Genomic DNA, 8,124 nt, shown 5'->3' with positions numbered 1-8,124 from the left:
TTTTCTTTTTTTAATTGTTGCTGTTTTCAGAAAGAATCCAACCTGAAGAAGGTAAAAGTCTAAAATGACCTTGCAGTGAACCGCAGCTCTGAAGGGTTTGTATCCAACTCCTATGCTGAATTTACTCTGTTATTCTTGTCATGCAGGACAGTGGCAAGTGAAAAGGTTTTGTTACCTGAAAAACCTGAAATTGTGGGTAGGGATTTTTTTTTTTTCAGCTTTAACACTCATAAAGCACAGCCATGAAGCTTGCAGTGGGGGGGGGGGCGACTACATTTGGGGGATTCAAATTTTCCCTTCAAATCTCGAGCTCAGCTTCCAGAGATTCAAGACTAGAAAGAATAGAGGTGACAACAGCTCAAACAAAGATTAGATGACACAAATGCAGGCAGAGAATTCAAAAAAGGTAACTGCAGTGGTGTTTCTACAACACAGGCTTGGGGAGCTGAGACTTCTGAGGAATGCACCGGCCAGACCTCTAGTGTGTAATGAAATGTTGGATGGAGTTAATTTGTTTTCCAAAATACATAAACTAAGAAAGGTGTTACTTAGAAAATGTGTTTTAGAGAAACTATGAAAGGCTAGGGGAGTAGCATAAATGGCCTTCAGAATAGAGTGCACACATAACACCTGTCAAAGGTGGGAAAGAGGAAAGTTGAGGGAGCATTTCAGACTCTTGCAGGAGTGCTGGAACAGTTACAACCAGATGGATGAAGAGTCCCTCAGGCACATCAACTATTGTCTGAGTCCCACACCCATGGGAGGGGCCTGCACTAGTTATGTACCTGTGTTTTGGGAGCAGCTTGAGGAACATGGGGCCTCCCTGTGGAATTGTGTCAGATCCCAGAAGGGAGGTGACTGCAGCCGTCTGTCAACCTAGTTCTGCAATAAAGAAGGCATGACTGGTGAATTTTCATGGCTTCCACGTCAGCTGCCCAGGGGTAGAGCTTCTAATGGTCTCCATTGTGAGGGTTAATCTTGTCAGCTCCTGGAAACAAATAAATCTCTTGGCACAATGGTGAAGGATTATCTAGATCAGATTAAAGAGATGTTGTTATGTCAGGGTCTGAATAAATAAAGGATAGCAAGCTGAGCACAATCACTGTCTCTTGCCTCAATACCCAGTGAGCATCAAGCTCCTGTTGCCATGACTTCCCAATTATTATGGACTGTATTCTGGAGCTGTGAACCAAAATAAGCACTCCTTTGTTTTGCCCTTGTCAGGTATTTTTGTCACAGTAGTAAGACAAATACCTAATAAACCCATCAGGAATGGAGTTTGTTGCAGTGTTCCGTAAATAGTATTTAACAGTTAAGGAATTCCCCCTTCTGGCTTACTTTTCTTTCTAAAAGTTATGATTTTTTTTTCAGTGTTGAGATGATTATATGGGTTTTCTCCTCTAGTCTGTTAATATGTTATTTGTAGTTATGGATCTTGTCATAGAAGTCTCATTCTTACATCCTGGAAATAAATCTAAATTGAGTACCAGTGTATATATTTTTATTTGATGCTGCATTTGACCTGCTAATATGTCTGAGGTATTTCACATATATTCATAAGTGTGATTAGTCTGGAATTTTTCTTTGTTGATAGGTGTTTATCTGAGTCGTAATATTTGGAGAATAGTCCTTAACTTTTTTGTGTCTAGAAATGTAAAGAATACTTTGAAGACTATTTTCTGTTGTTTTCTTTATGGGAAAAGTTTTGTTACTATATTGAAATTCTTTGATGAACCTGAGAGTTAAAGATAATACACACTCATAGATATGTATTATGTAATGATAATAATTGAAGAAAAAGAGTCTGGCATGTTGAGCAGTAGTTCTCAACCTGTGGGTTGTGACCATTTGGAGGGGTGTTGAACTACCCTTATAGGGACTATATATGAGATATTTATATTACAATTCACAATAGTAGCAAAATTACAGTTATGAAATAGCAATGAAACAATTTTATGATTTGGGGTCACCACAACATGAGGAACTGTATTAAAGGGTTGCAGCCTTAGGAAGGTTGAAAACCTCTGCTCTTGAGATTGGGAGGACATGAAAGGGCTTCAAGGAAAGGCAGTTGGGAAAGTCGAGGGGGAGGAACAAGAATTATATCCCCAAATGATATAATTCTATTTCAATTAAAATTTTGTCATTAAATGGAAAAACAGAAAGGAAGAAAAAAGCCTGGCTCTAGTTTTGACAAAGAATGGAACAATACACAAATGAAGGCCAGCATATTCTTTTTACTTTTTAATCTTTTTTTCCTTTTTTATTTAAATATGAAACAAGGTTGTTTTACATGTCAATCCCAGTTCCCTCACCCTTCCATCCTCCCTTATCACCCCCATCAAACCCCAGCCCATCCCCTTTCTGTTCCTCAGGGAGGGTGAGGCCTTCCATGGGGAGTCTTCAAAGTCTAACATATCATTTGGGGCAGGGCCTAGGCCCTCCCCCATGTGTCTAGGTTGAGAAAGTATTCGTCTATGTGGAATGGATTCCCAAAGTCCATTCTTCTACTAGGGATAAATACTGATCTACTACCAGAGGCCCCATAGATTGCCTAATCCTCCTAGCTAACACCCACATTCAGGGGGCAGTCCTATGCTAGTTTCCCAGCTATCAGACTGGGGTGCATGAGCTCCCCCATATCCAGGTCAGTTGGTTCTGTGGGTTTCTCCAGCCTGGTCTTGACCCCTTTGCTCATCACTCCTCCTTTTCTGCAACTGGATTTCAGGAGTTTGGCTCAGTATTGAGTTGTGGGTGTCTGCTTCTGCTTCCATCAGCTACTAGATGAAGGCTCTAGTATGGCATATAAGGTAGTCATCAATCTCATTATTGTGGAAGGGCATTAAAGGCAGCCTCTCCACTATTGCTTAGGTTGTTAGTTGGGTTCATCCTTGTAGATCTCTGGACATTTCCCTAGTGTCAGATTTCTCCTTAAATCTATAATGGCTCCCTCTATTATGGTATCTCGTTTCTTTTTCTCCTCCATTCTTTCCCTGTTTTAATCTTCCTGTTCCCTCATGCCCACCTCTCCCCTCCTCTTCTCCCTTTCTCTTTTTCCTAACTCCCTCTCCCTTCCCTCCATGCTCCCAATTTGCTTGGGAGATCTTAGGTCAGCATATTCTTTAATTAAGGACTTTAACATTCTTGTTCAAGCATTAAAATGTTAAGCAAAATATACCTTGTCTTCCAAATAGGAGAAACTTAGGCTTCCCATTCTTGAGGTGTATCTTTGGGAAGTAAATGTTTTTAACAAATGTATTCATTTGCCTGGTGTGTGTGTGTGTGTGTGCATGCACACATGTGTACACATGTGCATGTTCACATCTATGTATGCATGTTTGCATGTGTGTGCGTACACATGTGGAGGACTGAGGTTGACATTGGGTGGCTTCATCAATCACTCCTCACTTGATGCATATATAGAGGCACGATCTCTTGCTTAACTCAGAGTTTGATTTCCTGTTTCTATATTTCCTTTCCATGTGCCGTGTCTACAGTGTCCAGCATGATCATCCTGCTTTAATGTGGATTCTGGGGACCCCAACTCCAGTCCTCACAGTTCATGCATCTTACCCATTGAGCCATCTTCTCTGCTCCCCAAATGTCTCCTTACAGCTTCAAGTCCTCTTGGCTTAGTAATGCACTAAGTCCAATCAATGCTGCCCAGTTGTGCATGGCTATGAGATTATCCCCTAGGGCATGGGTAATCAGCCAATGGCCACTCCACCCAAAAGATGATTCTCCCTCCTCTAGTAGCCATTAATTTCCAATCACTCCTTGTAAGGTGTACGGTTTTTCTGCCTGTCGCCGCCGGTCTTGTCCCGCCGCCACGCCGCCAGCCCCAAATAATACACAGAGACTCTGTATTTGATACAATACTGTTGGCCCAGTTACTTGTTTCTTATCGGCTAGCTCTGCCTTTAATTATTAACCCATTTCTGCTGATCTATGTATTTCTCTTACCAGGGAGCCGGCGGCATACTGCTTTCTTCAGACTCTCCATCTTGACTCCTCCTTCCTACTTCCTATTTCCTCCTTGTCTCCTAGTCCCTCCTATCTTCCTTTCCTATTGGCCAACAGTGCTTTATTATTAACCAGTATGAGAAACATATACAGAATGACATCTCCCATCAGCTCCTCCTGTTTCCATATCAGGATTTGTAATTGGCTTGATCTTGGCCAAATAATCTCATTTGTTGTGAGTTCCTGAGTGCAAGGGCCATGCCATGTTAGGAGGACAACAGTCTTCCTCTTTATCTGGCTCTTACATCCTTTCCATCCCTCTTCTGTGATGTTCTCCTATGCCTTGGTGGGTGTATGGAAGAGAAATGTGATGTTCTATCTGTGGCTGAGCATTCTTGGTCATTTATTCTTACACTTTGAACACTCTCGAGTCTCTGCCTTCACTACTACCCCTCTGGTACAACAGAGAAGTAATTGTCTTACAAGACTCAACCAGGTCTGCTTAATTCCTCTTACATCTTGCCCTTCTGATCCAGTGCTTCCTCTGTTTAAGGATAAAGTTCCTGTCAATAGTATGAAAATTGGCTTGGGGTTACTGGACCCCACTTATTTGTTCCTCTCTCCAGCATGACCACATCAAATAAATCTCTATCTGCTTCACACCATTCCCAGCAGAGGATCAGCATATAGTTTCTTATTTTGGGAATCTGAGTAGGCTAGTAGGAAATCCTGAGTAATCTACCTAAGATCACACAACTATTAGGTACCAGAAACATGGATCTAGCACCCCACCTCACCATCACAGATAACTGTCCGTCCCATAAGGTATTGTTCTTCTGTGAGTCCAAATGAGGAATCGATGCTTTTTAAACAAAAGTACCAAGTGCCTAATTCAGACTTGTGCTTATTTTCTGTGCCCAAATTCTTCATTTTTAAGGTAGGATTATGAACAGATGGACAGTGGCTAAGGCAAAAAGATCAAGAGATTGAAGCTGTGTGCTATTCTGTGGTATTTTGACATGTGAATCTCCAGGGAAGTGCTGATTTGTCGATGAGAAGCATAAGTGGGTCCTTGAAAGTATTGCATGGTGTAAGAAGCCTTAAGTATTCTCAGGATGAGAAATCTTACACACACACACACACACACACACACACACACACACCCCACAAAACATTTACTTATTGTTGCTACTGGCAAGAGCAGATCTCGCCAAAGAGTTGTGCTCGGTGATGAAAGTATGATTAGGAACATTGCTCAACAACTGGTGTTATTGCTCAGTTGAGTTGTGGCTGGTTCACACACCACCAGCCTCAAGAGCCTACTTACACAAGAAGCCACAGAGTATAGCTTGACCATGCTGGAGCTCCTATAGCTCTAATTACTTCTAAATATTAACATGTAAATATCACCCTGCCTAAGCACATCTGTGATAGGAAACGGTGGCAACCATTGATGCAGATGTATGCTTTCTAAGGAGAACCAACAGGTCTAGAAGGTTATAAACTACTCCACAGCACGTAGTACAGTTGTGCAAGTCAGTCCATCACTCAACACACTTGGTACCTGCAAGCTCTAACTCTACATGAAACTAACCTCACAGGCAAATGTGTGTCCAGTGAGCCCAGACTCTAAGAGGCTGACCAGTCTGTGTCAGTGTCTCTACCTAAACTGTATTCATAAAACTTCAAAACCTTTTTTTCTTGTGAGTGGGCAGAACTGATTACCAACTGCATTTTAAAGAACATTTTAGATCTGGGGTTTTTTTCCCATTCCCAGTCTTCTTCAATTGTCTTTGTGAATTTACAGGCATTTGGAAAACATCCTTGACTTGATCCTATATTAAGAATAAAGAAGATAAGTTCATACGGGGGGGGGGGGGGGAAATAACAAAGGAGGGACTTTCCTTCAATACCTTTGAAAAAAGTGACATTTGCATAAGCCATATTTAACCAGAATCTTTGTTTTATGTTTTTCCTTTCTAAGGGCTTTGGTAGACTCCTTCCCATTCTCCACCCTTCCACTAATCAGAGAACAAAGGCTTTAGGATGCCTCTTAGGGATACTTCCTGGCTCATCATCTTTGTGCCTGGATAATTACATTTAATGACTGGCATCTTCTGCTTCCATTTCTCCTCCCTCTTAAATTATCAGATATGCTCATCTTCTAGATGCCACTGTGACTCTGTTGCTCTCCCTTTCCAAAGGCTTGTACAAGGTTCCTGAGTTTTAATTTGAAATTTAAAGCTATATGGTGGCATTTTCATCTCTGCTTTCCTTTAAGCCAGCAATGTTTGTTTGCATAGCAACAGGCCCCAGTAACATTTCTTTCATTCCTTCTTCTTTCTTTTAAACGTTTATTCTTCTCTCATACATTGCATCCTGACTACAGTTTTCCCTCCCTCCACTTCTCCCAGTCCCTGCCCCTACCTCTCCTCTCACCCAGATCCACTTCACCTCCATTTCCTTTAAAAAGAGAAAAAGGAGCAGGCCTCCCAGGGATAGCCGCAGAACATGGCCTAATAAGATAAAATAAGACTGGGCACAAATCCTCATATCAAGACGGGACCAGGCAACCCAGCAGGAGGAAAAGGGTCCCAAGCAAAAGTGTCAGAGACACATCCACTCCCATTCTTGGGAGTCCCATAAAAACACCAAGCTATACAACCATATGGTGTATGCAAAGGATATAGCTTAAACCCATACGAGGTCCATGTTTGTCATTTTAGTCTCTGTGAGACCCTATGAGCCCTGCTTATTTGATTCTGTAGGCTGTGTTCTTGTAGTGTTCTAGACCCCTCTGGCTCCTCAATCCTTCCTCCCCCTCTTCTATAGGATTCCCATGGCTCTGCTTGTTGTTGGGCTATGGGTCTCCGTATCTGCCCATCAGTTTCTGGATGGTGCCTCTTTTATAACAACTGACACTGATCTATGAGTATAGCAGTGCATCATTAGGTATCTATCTGTCTATCTATCTGCCAACTGTATTTGGAAATATGGGTCTCTCAGGGAAGGGAAAACAGAATAGATTTTGTGAGTAGACTGGGGGACTAGTAGGGATTGGAACAGGAAAGATCAGATGGGATGAGAGGGACAGAGGGAGACAGAACTGGAAAGGAAGACTGGGATTGGGAGCATTTGGAGGGTGATGTAGAAATCTAATAGAAACTCCCTGGAACTCTAGTGAAGTCTCCTAGCAATGGGGGGGGGGGGTAATGCAGAGCCTGACTGGACACCTTCTATGACTAGGCAAATCTCCTAGCAGTGTGAAGGTGGGGTTTAAATGAATTCACCAGTCCCAAGATAAATTATAAATAGGTGTTTATTAGGGAAAACACACAGATAAGAGTAAATAACCACTTTGGTCTTCCAGCTCCAGAAGATGTAGTCTTTGTCTTTCTGGTGCTCTCTGCATCCCAAGAGAGCACAAGCCAGCCCCTTCTCTACCTTGATGGGTCATGTCTGCACTTGAAACCACGCCCAAAAGGTGTGGCTACCACTACAAGTTCACTGGCAAGGCAAGATGCCACTGCAGCAGTGGGATTGGGACATCAAACCAGCCACAAACCTTGGACCTACAATGTGTCCTGCCTGCAAGATGTGCTGGGATATGGTAGTATAGAACTTGTAGGAGTGGCCAATCAATGACTGTTATAACTTGAGATCCAATCCACAAGAGGGAGCCAATGCCTGACACTACCATGGCCAGGGACCAGAGTTAGGACAACCCAGAGTCCCAGGATAGAACCAAATATGACTGGCAGTAACATTTCTTTCAATAATAAAGATTAAAGTTTTGAGTTCATGAAGCAGTTTCAAAACATCACAATAACCCTTGACAAACATCACAATAACCCTAGGATGGAAATAGGTAGACTTCCTTATTTTACAGGCAAATAAACTAAATCTCAAAGTAATAAACTCTACAGTCTTTGAGGAGATTTATCTCATCATTGCAATAAAATTCTTAAAACCACATATTAATCTTATGTTGTGAATAGAAGACTGTATTTTGAAATCTGCGTCTCTTTCATTTTGGTTCCTTGTCCCTGATGTCTTAAGTGACTAAGCATTTCAGGCGGGGCTCTGAGCACTTGAGTCTGTTCTCTGTGCACTGTTCTTCTCTGACGGGCACATTCTAAGCCCTGTGAGTGTGATTTATAT

Source organism: Phodopus roborovskii, unplaced genomic scaffold, assembly GCF_943737965.1.
Source record: "Phodopus roborovskii unplaced genomic scaffold, PHOROB, whole genome shotgun sequence".
Taxonomy (NCBI): domain Eukaryota; kingdom Metazoa; phylum Chordata; class Mammalia; order Rodentia; family Cricetidae; genus Phodopus; species Phodopus roborovskii.
The sequence above is the reverse complement of the archived record's forward strand: the minus strand, read 5'-3'. Positions refer to the sequence as shown.